The sequence below is a fragment of the Salvelinus sp. IW2-2015 genome, linkage group LG20, assembly GCF_002910315.2.
Source record: "Salvelinus sp. IW2-2015 linkage group LG20, ASM291031v2, whole genome shotgun sequence".
NCBI classification, from domain to species: domain Eukaryota; kingdom Metazoa; phylum Chordata; class Actinopteri; order Salmoniformes; family Salmonidae; genus Salvelinus; species Salvelinus sp. IW2-2015.
Genome location: NC_036860.1, coordinates 59,057,250 through 59,076,141, shown reverse-complemented (window position 1 = coordinate 59,076,141; position 18,892 = coordinate 59,057,250). Strand labels below are relative to the sequence as shown.

The 18,892-nt window shown below is 43.1% G+C and overlaps 2 pseudogenes; one reads left to right on the top strand and one right to left on the bottom strand.

Annotated features, from left to right (window-relative positions):
- LOC111980224 (uncharacterized) overlaps positions 1 to 18,892 on the bottom strand; it is a 401,020-nt pseudogene that overhangs the window by 177,234 nt on the left and 204,894 nt on the right.
- The window catches only part of LOC111981611 (poly [ADP-ribose] polymerase tankyrase-1-like), a 145,886-nt pseudogene that overhangs the window by 12,387 nt on the left and 114,607 nt on the right, over positions 1 to 18,892 (top strand).

Here is an 18,892-nt window from a genome sequence, read left to right as displayed (position 1 = left end):
TGGAATTAAGGCCAAAGAGTTCAATCTTGGTTTCATCAGACCAGAGAATCTTGTTTCTCATGGTCTGACAATCTTTAGGTGCCTTTTGGCAAACTCCAAGCGGACTGTCATGTGCCTTTTACTGAGGAGTGGCTTCCGTCTGGCCACTCTACCATAAAGGTCAGATAGGTGGAGTGCTGCAGAAATGATTGTCCTTCTGGAAGGTTCCACCATCTCCACAGAGGATCTCTGGATCTCTGTCAGAGTGACCATCGGGTTCTTGGTCACCTTTCTGACCAAGGCCCTTCTCCCCTGATTGCTCAATTTGGCCAGGAGGCCAGCTCTAGGAAGAGTCTTGGTGGTTCCAAACTTCTTCCTTTTAAGAATGATGGAGGCCACTTTGTTCTTGGGAGCCTTCAATGTTGCAGACATTTTTTTGGTACCCTTCTTTAGATCTGTGCCTCGACACAATCCTGTCTCGGAACTCTACGGACAATTCCTTCGACCTCATGGCTTGGTTTTTGCTCTGACATGCACTGTCAACTGTGGGACCTTATATAGACAGGTGTGTGCCTTTCCAAATCATGTCCAATCAATTGAATTTACCACAGGTAGACTCCAAGTAGAAACATCTCAAAGATGAGCAATGGATACAGGATGCCTTTGAGCTAAATTTTGAATCTCATAGCAAAGGGTCTGAATACTTATGTAAATAAGGTATTTCTGTTTTTATTTTCAATAAATGTGCAAACATTTCTAAAAACCTGTTTTCGCTTTGTCATTATGGGGTATTGTGTGTAGATTGCTGAGAAGTTGTTTGTTTAATCAATTTGAGAATAAGGCTGTAACGTAACAATGTGGAAAAAGTCGAGGGGTCAGAGTACTTTCAGAAGGCACTGTATGTTAAGCACTCCTCCCCTCTAATTGTTCTCCACGATGATATCGGGGATGGGACTGTTGATCTGTCTCGGTTCCTATGTTCATTACTCACATGTGATGTCGCCGACAACACTGGGCCGATTTTAACAAAACTAGGATGAATAATCCGTCTTGGCATAGAGATCCGGCATTTACAAAATGACACTGATTGGCCCAAGGCGGAAGCTATAGTAATTAACTGAAATGTGTTAGTCACGGGCCTCCCGGGTGGCGCAGTGGTCTAGGGCACTGCATCGCAGCGCTAGCTGTGCCACCAGAGACTCTGGGTTCGCGCCCAGGCTCTGTCGCAGCAGGCCGCGACCGGGAGGTCCGTGGGGCGACGCACGAGGATCTCCTTCCAGACATACATCAAGGACTGTAACATACCATTTGTTTTTACTGAATCCGGTCTCTCTCTGGATATATTGGCCACATCCATTTAGCCAGCGGGGTTCTCCGTCCATAGCGCGAACAGGAAGAAAAAACTCAGGGGAAAAAGAAAGGCGGAGGGGTTTGTTTCATGATTAACAACTGTGTGAATGTGGTAACATACAGGAACTTAAGTCCTTTTGTTTTCTCGATCTGGAATACCTCACCATCAAATGCCAACCACATTACCTCCCGGGATGATCATTTTCTTAGGTCGTAGTCACTGCCGTGTATATTACCCCCCAAGCCGGCACCGTGATGGCTCTCAAGGAACTACACTGGACTTGTGCAAACAGGAAACCGCATGTCCTGAGATCACATTTTAGTGTAGCTGGGTACTTTAACTTCTTGCTGCACGGATCCCTTTAGCGGGATCATTTTTGTAAACAACCGCTGAATTGCAGAGCGCCAAATTCAAAAATAATACTAAAAATATTTATAATCATGAAATCACAAGTGAAATATACCAAAACACAGTTTAGCTTGTTGTTAATCCACTTATCGTGTCAGATTTTGAAAATATGCTTTACAGCGAAAGCAATCCAAGCGTTTGTAAGAACAGCTAGCCCCAAATTAGCTTGGTCACGAAAGTCAGAAAAGCAATAAAATTAATCGCTTACCTTTAATCATCTTCGGATGTTTGCACTCACGAGACTACTAAACTAAAACTAAAGATTAGTTTTATCACCAAAAACCGCCATTTGGTTTGCGCGTTATGTTCAGAAAACCACAGGCTCGTTCCGGTCCTGAAAGGCAGACGACAAATTCCAAAAAGTATCCGTAATGTTCGTAGAAACATGTCAAACGTTTTTTATAATCAATCCTCAGGTTGTTTTTAACATACATAATCGATAATATTTCAACCGAACGGTGACCTATTCAATACTACAGAGAAAGAAAATGTCGAGCTACATCTCTCGCGCGCAGGAACTAATCAAAGGACACCTGACGCGTTTTGAAAAATCTCACTCATTTTTTCAAAATAAAAGCTTGAAACTATGTCTAAAGCCTGGTTCACAGCCTGAGGAAGCCATTGGAAAAGGAATCTGGTTGATACCCCTTTAAATGGAGGAGGGGCAGGCAACGGAACAGGGATTTCTCCAAATAAAAGGCACTTCCGGGTTGGATTTCCTCAGGAAATCAGTTTTGTTATACTCACAGACAATATTTTGACAGTTTTGGAAACTTTAGAGTGTTTTCTATCCTAATCTGTCAATTATATGCACATTCTAGCATCTTGACCTGAGAAATATTCCATTTACCTTGGGAACGTTATTTTTCCAAACATAAAAATTCTGCCCCCTAGCTGAAAGAAGTTAATAAAGAAAACGCTACCGACATTCTATCAACACATCTCCTGTGCTACACACGCATCACGCACCCTGGATCATTGCTACACTCCCATCTGGGACGGCTACAAGGCCCTTACCTCCCTTTGGCAAATCGGATCACGCCTCCATTCTGCTCATCCCCACCTATAGGCCGAAACATAAACTGGAGCACCCGTGGTAAGGACTGTTCAGTGTTGGTCTGACTAGTTGGTATATGTTCTTCAAGATTGTTTTGATCACGCCGACTGGAAATCTTCAGGGTCGCCTCTGAGAATAGACATATGCACTGACATATGTCAAGATTGTTGTTCCCACTGACAATTTAGAATTTATCCAAACCAAAAACCATGGATAGGAGGCAGCATTTGTGAAAAACTGAAAGCGCGAACCACCATATTTAACCATGGCAAGTTGACTGGAAACATGGACAAACAGACCAGTTATGACCTCCGTAAGGGAATCCGAGGTAAAACGACACTAGAGGGACAAAGTGGAGTCGCAATTCAATGGCTCAGACATGAGATGTATGTGGCAGAGACTACAGACTATCACGGGTTAGAAAGAGAAAGCCAGCCACGTCGTGGACACATGTCTTGCTCCCGGATTAGCTAAACACCTTCGCCTGTTTTCAGGAAAACGTGATCTATCCACCAACGCTGGCTCATGAGGACTGTGTATTCTTGTTCTCGGTGGCCGCATGTTTACCATCGCAAGGCTGCCAGCCCAGACGGCATCCCAAGCTGCGTCTTCAGAGCATGTGCAGACCAGCTGGCTGTAGTGTTTACGGACACATCTGATCTATTCCTATCCCAGTCTGTTTTCCCCACTTGCTTCAAGATGTCCACCATTGTTCCTGAATCCAAAAAAGCTAAGGTAACTGAATTAAATGAATATTGCCCCGTAACACTTATTTACTTCTGCCATCATGAAGTGCTTTGAGAGGCTAGTTAAGGACCACATAACCTTAACCGGCAACCTAGACCCACTACAACTCAACAGCTCCACGGACGACTTAATTGCTGTTGCCTGGGAGGGCGTAGGCCCACCCACTTAAGTCAGGCCCAGCCAATCAGAAATGTGCAACAGAGTCGGTATATGCAGCAGTTTGGGCCGCCTGGCTCATTGCGAACTGTGTGAAGACCATTTCTCCCTAACAAAGACAGCCAACTTCGCCAAACGGGATGATTTAACAAAAGCACATTTGCTAAAAAAGCACAATCGTTGCATGAATGTACCTAACCATAAACATCAATGCATTTCTTAAAATCAATACACAGAAGTATATTTAAACCTGTATATTTAGTTAAAAGAAATTCATGTTAGCAGGCAATATTAACTATCGAAATTGTGTCACTTCTCTTGCGTTCATTGCACGCAGAGTCAGGGTATATGCAACAGTTTGGGCCGCCTGGCTCGTTGCGAACTAATTTGCCAGAATTTGACATAATTATGACATAAAATTGAAGGTTGTGCAGCAATATTTAGACTTGGATGCTACCCGTTAGATAAAATACGGAACGGTTCCATATTTCACTGAAAGAATAAACGTTTTGTTTTCAAAATGATAGTTTCCGGATTTGAAAATATTAATGACCTAAGGCTCGTATTTCTGTGTGTTATTATAATTAAGTCTATGATTTGATAGAGCAGTCTGACTGAGCGGTGGTAGGCAGCAGCAGGCTCTTAAGCATTCATTCAAACAGCACTTTCCTGCATTTTCCAGCAGCTCTTCGCTGTGCTTCAAGCATTGCGCTGTTTATGACTTCAAGCCTATCAACTCCCGATATTAGGCTGACAATACTAAAGTACCTATTAGAACATCCAATAGTCAAAGGTATATGAAATACAAAATGGTATAGAGAGAAATAGTCCTATAATTCCTGTAATAACTACAACCTAGAACTTCTTACCTGGGAATATTGAAGACTCATGTTAAAAGGAACTACCAGCTTTCATATGTTCTGAGCAAGGAACTTCAACGTTAGCTTTTTTACATGGCACATATTGCACTTTTACTTTCTTCTCCAACACTTTGTTTTTGCATTATTTAAACCAAATTGAACATGTTTCATTATTTATTTGAGACTAAATAGATTTTATTGATGTATTATATTAAGTGAAAAAAAGTGTTCATTCAGTATTGTTGTAATTGTCATTATTACATATATATATATAAAAAAATCGGCCGATTTAATCGGTATCAGCTATTTCTGGTCCTCCAATAATTGGTATCGGTATCGGCGTTGAAAAATCATAATCGGTCGACCTCTATTCCGTATATATTCCGAACTTTGACATTGCTCGTTCGGATATTTTTTTGAAAAATTCTTTTTTCTTTTGGACTATGTGCGTATTGATTTCTAGGTATTATTACTGCACTGTTGGAGCTAGAAACACCTGCGATAACATCTGCAAATCTGTGTACAGGACCAATAAACGTTGATTCGATCTCTGCTCTGCCTCTAGGTAACACAGCAGTGTCTGAGGGCTTCCCTGCATATTAATCTCTGTTACAGGACTGAGACTGCTGCTATGGTCCAGCATATATCTATTTTACAGAGGGCTCCTTTCATTGGATTTTAATTTCCTCTCTCTTCCTCAAAGGCTTTCTCTTTCTCAGTGTCTCCCCCCTCTTTTAGTTACCAGTCTAATAGGACAGGAGAGGATGTGGAGGAGAATGTGATTTGGTGCAGAGCTAAATCACATTTGTGTTGAGGAATGAGTGAGTTACGTCACCGATGTGGAAGGAGAGGGAGGCAGACCGACATGGGCTGCCATTTATCCAAGTGATCATCTGAGTGGCGATGTTTGAGAAAAGCTGCTGCCACTCTGCTCGCTTCAGTGAATAAGTATGATGACAAATGGCTCTGAAAGCTAGCACCCACACACTGTTAGGCTGTGTAGAATTATTATTTTATTTATTTGAGGTTTGATTTAGATTGAGTAGGAGTTGTTTTCAACCTAACCTTTTATGTTTTTCTCTCCCTGCCTCTCCCCTGCTCTCTGCCTCTCTCCTGCTCTCTGCCTCTCTCCTGCTCTCTGCCTCTATTCTGTGTGTTTTCTTCAGCGTGTAAGCCTCGGTAATACAGAGAGCAGTGTCAGTGCAGGATGTGTGTGTGTGTCCTTGTTTTTGAAAGAAACACAATTTTTTTGTCCATTTTAAAATAACATCAAATTGATCAGAAATACAGTGTAGACATTGTTAATGTTGTAAATTACTATTGTAGCTGGAAGAAATCTATTCAGAACAGCGCAAACTGTCTCTAACCAGAATAGAAAGAGGAGTGGGAGGCCCCGGTGCACAACTGAGCAAGAGGACAAGTACATTAGAGAAACAGACGCCTCACAAGTCCTCAACTGGCAGCTTCATTAAATAGTACCCGCAAAACACCAGTCTCAACGTCAACAGTGAAGAGGCAACTCCGGGATGCTGGCCTTCTAGGCAGAGTTGCAAAGAAAAAGCCATATCTCAGACTGGCTGATAAAAATAAACAATTAAGATGGACAAAAGAACACACTGGACAGAGGAACTCTGCCTAGAAGACCAGCATCCCGGAGTCGCCTCTTCACTGTTGACGTTGAGACTGGTGTTTTGTGGGTACTATTTAATAAAGCTGCCAGTTGAGGACTTGAGGCGTCTGTTTCTCAAAATAGACACTCTGGTGTACTTGTCCTCTTGCTCAGTTGTGCACCGAGGCCTCCCACTCCACTTTTTATTCTGGTTAGAGCCAGTTTGCTCTGTTCTGTGAAGGGAGTAGTACCCAGCGTTGTACGACATCTTCAGTTTCTTTGCAATTTCTCGCATGGAATAGCCTTCATTTCTGAGAACAAGAATAGACTGATGAGTTTCAGAAGAAAGTTCTTTGTTTCTGGCCATTTTGAGCCAGTAAGCGAACCTACAAATCCTGATGCTCCAGATACTCAATTAGTCTAAAGAAGGCCAGTTTTATTGCTTCTTTAATCAGAACAACAGTTTTCATCTGCTAACATAATTGCAAAAGGGTTTTCTAATGATCAATTAGCCTTTTAAAATTATAAACTTGGATTAGCTATAACAACGTGCCATTGGAACACAGGAGTGATGGTTGCTGATAATGGGCCCCTGTACGCCTATGTAGATATTCCATAGAAAATCTGCTGTTTCCAGCTACAATAGTCATTTACAACATTAACAATGTCTACACTGTATTTCTGATCAATTTGATGTTATTTTAATGGACAAAAAATTTGCTTTTCTTTCAAAAACAAGGACATTTCTAAGGGAACCCAAACTTTTGAACGGTAGTGTATACACACACGTGTGTACAGTACCAGTCAAAGTTTGGACACACCTACTCATTCAAGGGTTTTTCTTTATTTTTACTATTTTCTACATTGTAGAATAATTGAGAAGACGTCACAACTATGAAATAACACACATGGAATCATGTAGTAACCAAAACAGTGTTAAACAAGTCAAAATATATTTGAGATTCTTCAAAGTAGCGACCCTTTGCCTTGATGACAGCTTTGCACACTCTTGGCATTCTCTCAACCAGCTTCATTAGCTAGTCACCTGGAATGTTTTTTGAACAGTTTTGAAGGTGTTCCCATATATGCTGAGCACTTGTTGGTTGCTTTTCACTCTGCGGCCCAACTCATCCCAAACTATCTTGGGTTGAGATCGGGTGATCATGGAGGCCAGGTCCTCTGATGCAGCACTCCATCACTCTCCTTCTTGGTCAAGTAGCCCTTACACAGCCTGGAGGTGTGTTTGGTCATTGTCCTGTTGAAAATCCCGTATTTACCCTCGTTATTGTTATGTAATTTTCTTGTTACTTTTTAAATGTTTTTATTTTACCTTAGTTTATTTCGTAAGTTTTCTTAAATTCTTCTGTCCTAGTTCTAAGAAAAGTTATAACTGACTTTTTCAGACTTAACATAGGTACAGCAGATCTCCTAATTGTATGGGACACTTTTAAATGTGCCTTTAGAGGCCATGCAATTCAGTACTCTGAATCTATAAAATAAAAGCAATTTAGATCAAAAGAGTCCATATTAACAAAGGAAATTAAAGGACTAACAGTATAGTTAGATAGCAATAAAAACTGTACCATAGTGGCACAGAATAATTTAGAGGAAAAACAAAAAGAAATGGAGGAACTTATTCWAGAAAGATCCAGTGTAATATATTATAACAATAAAGTGACCTGGATGGAATATGGGGAAAAATGCACCAAATTCTTTTTCAATCTTCAATATAGAAATGCTCCCCAAAAAATGCATTGAAACTAGTTACAAATGATGGAGTCACCCATGATTCACTGAATTATATTTTGAAAGAGGAAGTAAAGTACTTTAAGAATATGTTTTCGTTTCAGGCTCCTCCATCTCCACTAACTGAAGCTAATTCTATGGATTTTGTCCCTAATAATAATGTAAAATTAACATCTGTACAGAAAGACTCATGTGAAGGCCAAATTGCAGAGGAGGAACTTCTTGATGCAATTAAAGCCTTTAAGGCGGGGAAAACTCCAGGGCTGGATGGCATACCAGTGGAGGAATACCATACTTGTTTTGATATACTCAGAGGACCATTATTAGCATGTTTTAACCACTCCTATATAAATGGTAGATTATCAGACACGCAAAGAAGGTCTGATATCATTTTTCCTGAAACAGAACCCAAGTGGTATATATAAAGATCCAGTCCATTTTAAAAATCGGAGACCTCATACACTTCAGTGTTGTGAAGTCCTAGCAAAATGCTTGGCGCACAGAATTAAAAAAGTATTGTCAGATATTATTCTTCCTAATCAGACAGGTTTTTTACATGGACGATACATTGGAGATAATATAAGACAAGTACTGGAAACAATAGAATACTATGAAATATTGGGGAAACCAGGCCTGCTATTCATAGCTGACATTGAAAAGGCTTTTGATAAAGTACGACTGGAGTTGATATATAAACCTTTTATTGCCATCGAAATGTTAGCTGTTAAAATTAGATTAAACAATAATATTAAGGGATTAGAAATCTGTGGCTTAAAAACTAAGGTGTCATTGTACGCTGATGATTCATGTTTTCTTTTAAAACCACAATTAGAATCTATCCATGGCTTCATAGAGGATGTAGATACTTTTGCTATCCTCTCTGGATTAAAATCAAATTATGATACATTTAACTTGGGTTACATATCGGATCACTAAAAAAAAGCACATTTTACATTACCATGTAGTTTACTAAATATACTAATTGATAAAAAAATACATATTTTTCGAATAAATGTTTAAAGGTATAATTTTTGTGAATGATATCATAAATAGGACTGGTGGAGTTATGTCACACATGCAGCTAACACAGACATATGGAAATGTCTGCTCTACCCAAAATTACAACCAACTAATTGCAGCATAACAACAAAAATGGAAGAGGTAAGTAGAAGGGGTAAAAAGTAAGGAACTTGTATGTCGGCCCTGTATTAAAGAACATAAATGGTTAAAGAAAAGTGTGATAAATAAAAACATATCAATTTAATTTAAGGACCAAAAAACTGACAGCTGTGCCATATAAATTGCAAAATAGTTGGGAAGAGATTTTCGATGTACCCATTCCATGGCACATGGTTTATGAATTGATACGCAAAACAACGCCGGATTCAAAACTTCCAATTTTTCAATTTAAATTACTATACAAAATTCTTGCAACCAATAGAATGTTATATATATATATATGTTGAATACAATCTTCCCAGCTCTGCAGATTTTGCTGTGATGAGGCAGAGTCATAAGATCATTTATTTTGGTACTGTCCATATGTAGCTCGTTTTTGGTCACAGGTCCAGGAATGGCTGAAGAACTGCAACATTTGCCTAGAACTAARGCTACAGATAGCAATACTGGGTGATTTGATAAGCCATAGTCATTCAATCAATAATATAATAATTATTTTAGCAAAATGTTTTATTTTTAATTTACCTTCTGTAGAAGCTATGAGATTAGAAAGATTCAGTACTTTTGTCAAGCATCACAGCACAGTTGAAAAATATATGGCAAATAGAAATCCAAAATGGATGGTGTTGAGAGATAGATGGGCGGGGTTGAATGGAGCTGAAGGATGGGACTAATAACAAGATAACCAATGTAAACATACAGGGTCTGTAAAATGTATATAGGTTCAGAAATGTTGTGAAATAGCACAGTTACAAATAGAAATCAAACTGGATGGACATCAGAAATAGAGGAAGGAATAAAAACAAAAAATATACAACTATTATAAAATGTGTATAAGATGTATAAACTGAAGGTAGAAGCCTAAGTTTTATTGTTTATTAGTTTACTCCAATTGAGGGAAGGGTGGTAGGGTTTGCGGGGAATAATGAAGGTATATTCTAAAAAAGTATATCTACAGTTGAAGTCGGAAGTTTACATACCCCTTAGCCAAATACAGTTAAACTCAGTTTTTCGCAATTCCTGACATTTAATCCTAGTAAATATTCCCTGTGTTAGGTCAGTTAGGATCACCACTTTATTTTAAGAATGTGAAATGTCAGAATAATAGTAGAGAGAATGATTTATTTCAGCTTTTATTTCTTTCATCATATTCCAAGTGGGTCAGAAGTTTACATACACACAATTAGTATTTGTTAGCATTGCCTTTAAATTGTTTAACTTGGGTCAAACGTTTTGGGTAGACTTCCACAAGCTTCCCACAATAAGTTGGGTGCATTTTGTCCCGTTCCTCCTGACAGAGTTGGTGTTAACTTGAGTTCAGGTTTGTAGGCCTCCTTGCTCACCCACGGTTTTTTCAGTTCTGCCCACACATTTTTCTATAGGATTGAGGTAGTGCTTTCTGTGCATGGCCACTCCAATACCTTGGACTTGTGTTGTCCTTAAAGCCATTTTGGCCACAAACTTTGGAAGTATTGCTTTGGATGGCATCATCTGTTTCCTTGAACCATTTGTGCACAAGCTTAACTTCCGTGATTGGTCTTGAGGATTTGCTTCCAATATAATCCACATAAATGTCCTCCTCATAGCCGATTCTTGTGAAGTGCACCAGTCCCTCTGCCAGACAAGACCACCCCACAACAGATCCCACCCCCCGTCACCGGTTGGGTGGTGTTCTTCGGCTTGCAAACCCCCTTTTCCCTCCAAAACATAACGATGAGGTCATTATGGCCAAACACATTCTATATTTTTTATCAGACCAGAGGCATTTCTCCAAAGTACGATCATTTGTCCCCCATGTGCAGTTGCAAAACCGTGTTCTGGCTTTTTATGCGGTGTTTGGCAGCAGTGGCTTCTTCCTTGCTGCGGCCTTCAGGTTATGCCGATATTAGACTCGTACTATGTGGGATATAGATTTGTACCTGTTTCCGTTCAGCATCTTCACCAAGGTCCTTTGCTGTTGTTCTGGGATTGATTTGCACTTTTCGCACCAAGTACGTTCATCTCTAGGAGACAACGCGTCTCCTTCCTGAGCGATATGACGGCTGCGTGGTCCCATGGTGTTTATACTTGCGTACTATTGTTTGTACAGATGAACGTGGTACCTTCAGGTGTTTGGAAATTGCTCCCAAAGATGAACCAGACTTGTGGAGGTCCAAACATTTTTTTCTGAGGTCTTGGCTGATGTCAAGCAAAGAGGCACTGAGTTTGAAGGTAGGCATTGAAATACATCCACCGGTACACCTCCAATTGACGCAAATGATGTCAATTAGCCTATCAGAAGCTTCTAAGGCTATGACATAATTTTCTGGAATTTTCCAAGCTGTTTAAAGGCACAGTCAAGTTAGTGTATGTAAACTTCTGACCCACTGGAATTGTGATACAGTGAATTATAAGTGAAATAATCTGTCTGTAAACAACTGTTGGAAAAATTACTTGTGTCATGCACAAAGTAGATGTCCTAACTGAGTTGCCAAAACTATAGTTTGTTAACAAAACATTTGTGGAGTGGTTGAAAAATGCGTTTTAATGACTCCAACCTAAGTGTATGTAAACTTCCGACTTCAATTGTATATACATATGTGTATATGTATGCGTATGTGTGTGTGTACGTATATGGATATATATTTTTACCCCAAAAAGATATGGGGGATTGGAAATGATGCAATTACATTGATGAAAGCAACAATCTTTCAGCAATATTAAGCTGATCCACCCCTTAAAAAGTTTTTTTTTCTTAACTCTATTTCTTCAACTGCGTTGTTGGTTAAGGGCTTGTACGTAAGCTTTTCACGGTAATGTCTACACCTGTTGTATTTGGTGCATGTGACAAAGTTATTTGATAGATAGAGCTGAGCGTTTGGTTTCCTTTCGACCGATAGCTGTGCTCTGCTGTTTGTTCCCCTCAGACAATCACTCAGCTGGGGAGATTAAAACACTGCACCCTGGGAAGCATGGCCCTTTTCTCCACTTCTCTTTTTATTTTCTCTCACCCTCCCTCCTCGGGATAGATGGAGAGAGAGAAAGGCAGGCAGGCTTTGATATTCTGCTCTCATACCTGTGCTGGAGTCACATGGTCGTGCCGTATCGTCCTGCCTGTTTTTATAATCTGTCTTTTTCCCCTCCGCAGCGTTCCGTTTGGGCTGTTGTTTTTTTCTGCTCTTGCTGCCTGCTGCCGCTCTGGTCCTCCGTTCTCAAGACACACCGCTGGTGTGCCATGTATGTTTATGTCTGCAGCATGCCGCGGGGCCAGAGAGTGCTAGCGGGCAGCAGTGGCAGTAGCGCTAGTCCTGGTGTTAGCAGCAGCCGTGGTCTGTGTCTGTCCCTGCCTGAGCTCAGCTACTGTCTGTGTTTCCCCTGCACAGTGCTGCTCCAGCACGGAGCTGACCCCAACATACGCAACACTGACGGCAAGAGTGCCCTGGACCTGGCCGACCCATCCGCCAAGGCTGTACTCACCGGTAAGTGATAAGCTGCTTCCTTTACCTCTATCTCTCTGTTTACCTCTATTGCCCTCTTTTTCCCTCTCGCCACCTCCACTGTAATCTTTCTCAATTCCTCTCTCGCCCTCTCCCTACCACTACCACTCTCACCTACATAGCTTTCTACCTACATACCTAGCGTTTTCTCTACCTCATGCTCTCAATTCAATTCAAGGGGTTTTATTGGCATGGGAAACATAAGTTTACATTGCCAAAGCAAGTGAAGTAGATAATACACAAAAGTTAAATAAACAATAAAAATGAACAGTAAACATTACACTCACAGAAGTCCCAAAAGAATAAAGACATTTCAAATGTCATATTATGTATATATACAGTGTTGTAACGATGTGCAAATGGTTAAAGTATAACAGGGAAAATAAATAAACATAAATATGGGTTGTATTGACAATGGTGTTTGTTCTTCACTGGTTGCCCTTTTCTTGTGGCAACAGGTCAACAAATCTTGCTGCTGTGATGGAACACTGGTATTTCTATCTACCTCTAGCACTCTCTACCTCTCTTGCTCTCTCTTCCTACGTACCTCTACGTCTACCTCTCTACTCTCCCAGAGATCAGCTGTGTCTTCACCCTTTTATTTCTCTGCCTCATCCATCTTTAAATGTTTCATGGAGTTATCTGTTGATTGTGTATGAGTTGGTTGTGTGATGCGGTGGCTCTCTCTCTCTCTTGCTCTCTCTCTTGCTCTCTCTCTTGCTCTCTCTCTTGCTCTCTCTCTTGCTCTTGCTCTTGCTCTTGCTCTCTCTCTTGCTCTCTCTCTTGCTCTCTCTCTTGCTCTCTCTCTCTCTCTCTCTCTCTCTCAGTCTCTCGCTCAGTCTCTCGCTCGCTCAGTCTCTCGCTCGCTCAATCTCTCGCTCGCTCAGTCTCTCGCTCGCTCAGTCTCTCGCTCGCTCAGTCTCTCGCTCGCTCAGTCTCTCTCGCTCGCTCAGGCTCGCTCGCTCGCTCAGTCTCGCTCGCTCGCTCAGTCTCGCTCGCTCAGTCTCGCTCGCTCGCTCAGGTCTCGTCTCCGCTCGCTCCAGTGTGATCTTCTCTCTCATCTGCTCGCTCAGTTGATCTCTGCTCTCGCGTCGCTCAGTGTCTCTCCTCGCTCGCTCAGTGTCTCTCTCTCGCTCGTCAGTGTCTCTCTTCGCTCGCTCAGTGTCTCTCTCTCGCTCGCTCCAGTGGTCTCTCTCTCGCTCGCTCAGTGTCTCTCCTCGGCTCGCTCAGTGTCTCTCTCGTCGCTCGCCTCAGTCTCTCGCTCGCTGCTCGCTCTCGCTCGCGTCTTCTTCGCTCGCGTCTCGCTTCTCTCGCGCTCTTCTCTTCTCTCGCTCTTTCTGCTCTTCTGCTCTTTCGTCTTCTCTCTCTCGCTCGATTTCTTCTTCTCGCTCTTTTTCTCTTCTCGCTCTTTCTCTCTCTCTCTTCTCTTCGCGCTCATCTCTCTCTTCTTTGCTCGCTTCTTCGCTCTCGCGCTCGCGCTCTCACAGTCGCTCTCTCACGCTCTCGCGCTCTCTCTCTCTTCTCGCTATCTTGCTCGCTGCTCGCTCTCTTGCTCGCTCTCGCTCTCTTGCTCGCTCCTCGCTCGCTCTCGCTCTCTTGCTCGCACTCGCTCGCGCTCGCTCTCTCTCTCTCGCTCTCTCTCTCGCTCTCTCTCTCGCTCTCTCGCTCGTCTCGCTCTCTTGTCCGCTCTCGCTCTCTTGCTTGCTGTTTCTGTCTCTGCTTTTGTCGCTTGCTCGTGCTCTCTCTTGCCTGCGCTCTTTCTGCTCTCATCCGCTGCGCTCTTTCTCTCTCTCGCTCGCGCTCTTTCTCTCTCTACGCTCAGCGCTCTTTCTCTCTCTCCGCTCGCGCTCTTTCTCTCTCTCGCTCGCGCTCTTTCTCTCTCGCTCCGCTCTTTCTCTCTTCGTCGCTCGCTGCTCTTTCGCTCGCTCTCCTCTCGCTCTTTCTCTCGCGTCGCTCGCTCGTCGCTCTCTCGCTCTCTCGCTCTCTCTCTTGCTCGCCGCCTCTCGCTCTCTCTCTTGCTCGCGCTCTCTCTTACTCGCGCTCTCTCTTGCTCGCGCTCTCTCTTTGCTCCGCTCTCTCTCTGTGCTCGCCGCTTCTCCTCTGTCGCGCTCTCTCTCTCTTCTTGCTTCCTCTATGCTCGCGCTCTCTCTCTCTTCTTCTCTCTCTTGCTCGCGCTCTCGCTCGCGCTCTCGCTCTCTTGCGCCGCTCTCGGCTCTCTCTCGCGCTCTTTCTCTCTCTCTCGCTCTTTCTCTCCTCCTCTTCTCTTCTCGCTCTTCTCTCTCGCTGCTCTCTCTCTCGCTCTTTCTCTCTCTCTCTCTCTCTCTCGCAGCTCTCGTTTCTTCGTCGCTCTCGCTCTCCTCGCGCTCTGCCTCGCTCTCTCGGCTCTCGCGCTCTCTCTCTCTTCTCGCTTTCTTGCTCCCCTCGCTCGTCTTGCTCGCTCTCCTCTCTTGCTCCGCTCGCTCGCTCGCTCGCTCTCTTGCTCGCCTCGCTCGCGCTCGCACTCTCTCTCTCTCGCTGCTCTCTCTCGCTCTCTCTCTCGCCTCTTCTCGCTCGCTCTCGCTCTCTTGCCTCGCTCTCGCTCTTCTTGCTTGTCGCTTTCTTGCTCTCTCTCTTGCTCGCTTGCTCGTGCTCCTCTCTTGCCGCGCCTCTTTCTGCCTTTCTCGCTCGCGCTCTTTCTCTCTTCTCGCTGCGCGCTCTTCTCTCTCTGCTCGCTCGCGCTCTTTCTCTCCTCGCTCGCGTCTTTCTCTCTCTCGCTTCCGCGCTCTTTCTCTCTCTCGCCGCTCTTATCTCTCTCGTCTGCTCGGCGCTCTTTTCGCTCGCTCTCGCTCTCTCGCTCCTCTCGCTCCGCTCGCTCTCGCTCTCTCGCTCTCTCGCTCTCTCTTGCTCGCGCTCTTTGCTCTCTCTCTTGCTCGCGCTCTCTCTTACTCGCGCTCTCTCTTTGCTCGCGCTCTCTCTTTTCTCGCCTCTCTCTTGCTCGCGCTCTGCTCTTGGCCGCGCTCTCTCTCTCTTCGTTGCTCTCTCTTGCTCGCGCTCTCTCTCTCGTCTTGCCTCTCTTGTGCTCGCGCTCTCGCTCGCTCTCGCTCTCTTTGCTTCGCGCTCTCGCTCGGGCTCTCTGCTCGCCTCTCTCTGCTCGGCGCTCTCTCGTCTCGGATCTCTCTCGCTCTCTCGCTCTCTCTCTCGCTCTCTCTCGCCTCTCTCGCGTCGCGTCTCCGTCTCTCTCTCTCTCTCTTGTCTCGCTCGCTCTCTCGGCTCGCTCTCTCGCGTCTCCTCTCTCAACTCTCTGTCGCTTCGGCTCTCGCTCTCTTGCATTGCTCGCTTTCTTGCTCTCTCTCTTGCTCGCTTGCTCTCTCTCTCTCTTGCTCGCGCTCTCTCTTGCTCGCGCTCTCTCTCTCTCTTGCTCGCGCTCTCTCTCTTGCTCGCGCTCTCTCTCTCTCTTGCTCGCGCTCTCTCTCTCTCTTGCTCGCGCTCTCTCGCGGGCCCTATGGTGCGCACTCTCTTGCTCTCTCCCTCGCTGTCTCTCACGCTCTCTTATTCTCTCAGCGTTCAGCAACAGTCAGACTCATCCATAATTAGGCTGTTCCATTCTGTTTTTGTTCTTTCATGCTCTTTCTGTTTACATGGGGTTACATCATATTCCCTGGCTGGTAAATAAATGAAGGAGAGAAATACAGAACAGAGAATGGTCCTAGGAAGCTTTCCACCCACCTTGTAAACAACAATCAGGTAGAGGATGATATCTGCTGGGCATTTTGGTATGTGAGGCAGATGTGAATTGATTTGATAACAGTATTCAACACCATGACATCACACAGTATAGCGAGAGTTGCAAAGACTATTAGACTCTGAAACCGTTTAGTAATCTGGAGTGTAGCATGCAAGAAGAGCAACCCACTGTTTGTTTTCTGTTTGCCATTTGTTGGTGAATATGACAGTGACAGCAACTTCAGCTTATTGATTCATGTGTGAAGTCGGCTTATTAAACCGTGTGTGTGTGTTTGCGTGTTGGGGCTGGGCGATATGGCCAAAATACCATCGTATTTGTCTTATTTTTGACGGTATGACGGTATTTGAATAATAAAAGTTAAGAGAAAATGTGCTTAGTAGTACTAACGTAAACTCACTCACTTTTGTACATCGCCTTGGTCCGTTCAATTGACCTTATTTTAGCGCCAAAAAAACGTAATACTTCCAAGTAAACTGTAATATGAATACCACTGTAAAGCACAATTTCTTCCCTTTCCAACAAAATCAAAGAGGAGACCTCCACGCTGCCTGTTTCTGCATGGAGCTTCGCCGGGCCTTTTTAAAAATGGCGGGTGGGGAGCGAAGGCTACGAAGTGATCGTGAAAGGGGGAAATATGTTGTGTGAGGAAACAGGCTTTTTCACACGATTTGTCCAAATAATCAACTTTAAAATGTAAATAAAACGTAAAGAGTTTATGTAATGTCTCATCACATACCTGTTTGAAGGTTTGTGTCGAATTTGAAGCAATTCATTATTAATTGATTCATTGTTTGTGTTATTGATAATCACATTGCATTTGGCACCCTAGTATGAAATATTATTTTAATATTAGCAATAATTTATATTAATTAAGACAAAAATCATGAATAATGAAGTTTTCTTACAAGTGTATATGATTAAGCATGATTTTAATCTGCGAGAGAAGGGCTACCCCTAGTGGAAACAGGCTGTATGGCACAAAATGAGATGCCAATGTGCGCTGTACGTTACGTAGTGACACGTCACGATGTAACGTACAGCGTCAGAGGGGTCCGTTTTTTAATCTTTTCTCCAATACCATGTCAATCAACGCTGAATCGAAACGTAGTTCACACCCCAGATTTTGATGCCCACACAGTCACTACAGTCCCATTCGTTTTCATTGCAGCCTCGTTTGAATGTGGCGGTTGCGCACATTTGTACGGAATGGGGTGAGTTTACGTTAAATCCCATTTATTATTATTATCAATGACCCAAAGTCACTTAAAGTGCATGGTAGTGCATGACCCTAGGACGGTAGGACTTGTATTGCAAGTGGTTTTAATGGTCTTTCTCCTTTAAAAAAAATTACTTTATACTGTTCAACCAAACTTCAACCAAAAATAAAAGGAGGACAAAACTGACAGTGAAGTAGTCCTGTTTGAGGTTACAACAGAGGACGTTCTACCAACTCTGGTACTCCACCAATGGTTACTTTTTGCTTTTTTGCAATTTTTCTTCGTTTAATACGCTAATTTGTTTTCATTTACATACTGTCAGGTTCCTTTTTTGTTTTACTATGCCTCTATTTCATCCCCCAAAAGTTGTCCTTTATCAGAATAATTATTCTCCTCGACTGTATTTCCGGGTTCACATGCAGTTCTTACATTCACCTTTAGAGGCCAGACTGACGATTTCTGGGGGTCTCTATTTGGCAAGCTCGCACTCCCGAAGTTGTTGACTTGTTGTGCTAGCAAGTTAGCTAGCAGTTCTCAGCTTTTAGCACTTTCCTACTGCCGTTAGAAACGGATGATTTCCATAATTTATTTCTGTGTCATTACTGAATTATTTAAGGTAACAAATCAAACTTTAAATACCGTTAGAGAAGGTACAGTACAAATCCACACCGGTGCTTGGATCAATACAGGTACAGTAACAGTCAAAAGTTTGGACACACCTACTGAAGGGTTTTTCTTTATTTTACTATTTTCTACATTGTAGAATAATAGTGAAGACATCAAAACTATGAAATAACACATTGAATCATGTAGTAACCAAGAAAGTGTTAAACAATTCAAAATATATTTTATATTTGAGATTCTTCAAAGTAGCCAAACTTTGCCTTGATGACAGCTTTGCATACTCTTGGCATTATCTCAACCAGCTTCAACTGGAATGCTTTTCCAACAGTCTTGAAGGAGTTCCCACATATGCTGAGCACTTGTTGGCTGCTTTTCCTTCACTCTGCGGTCCAACTCATCCCAAATCATCTCAACCTTGGGTTGATGTCAGGGGATTGTGGAGGCCAGGTCATCTGATGCAGCACTCCATCACTCTCCTTATTGGTCAAATAGCCCTTACACAGCCTGGAGCTGTGTTGGGTCATTGTCCTGTTGAAAAACAAACGAAAGTCCCACTATGCGCAAACCAGATGGGATGGTGTATTGCTGCAGAATGCTGCCGTAGCCATGTTGGTTAAGTGTGCCTTGAATTCTAAATCAATCACAATTGTCATCCGCAAAGCACCATCACACCACCACCTCCATACTTCACTGTGGGAATCATACATGCGAAGATCATCCGTTCAACCTCTCTGTGTCTCACAAACACGAGGTGGTCGG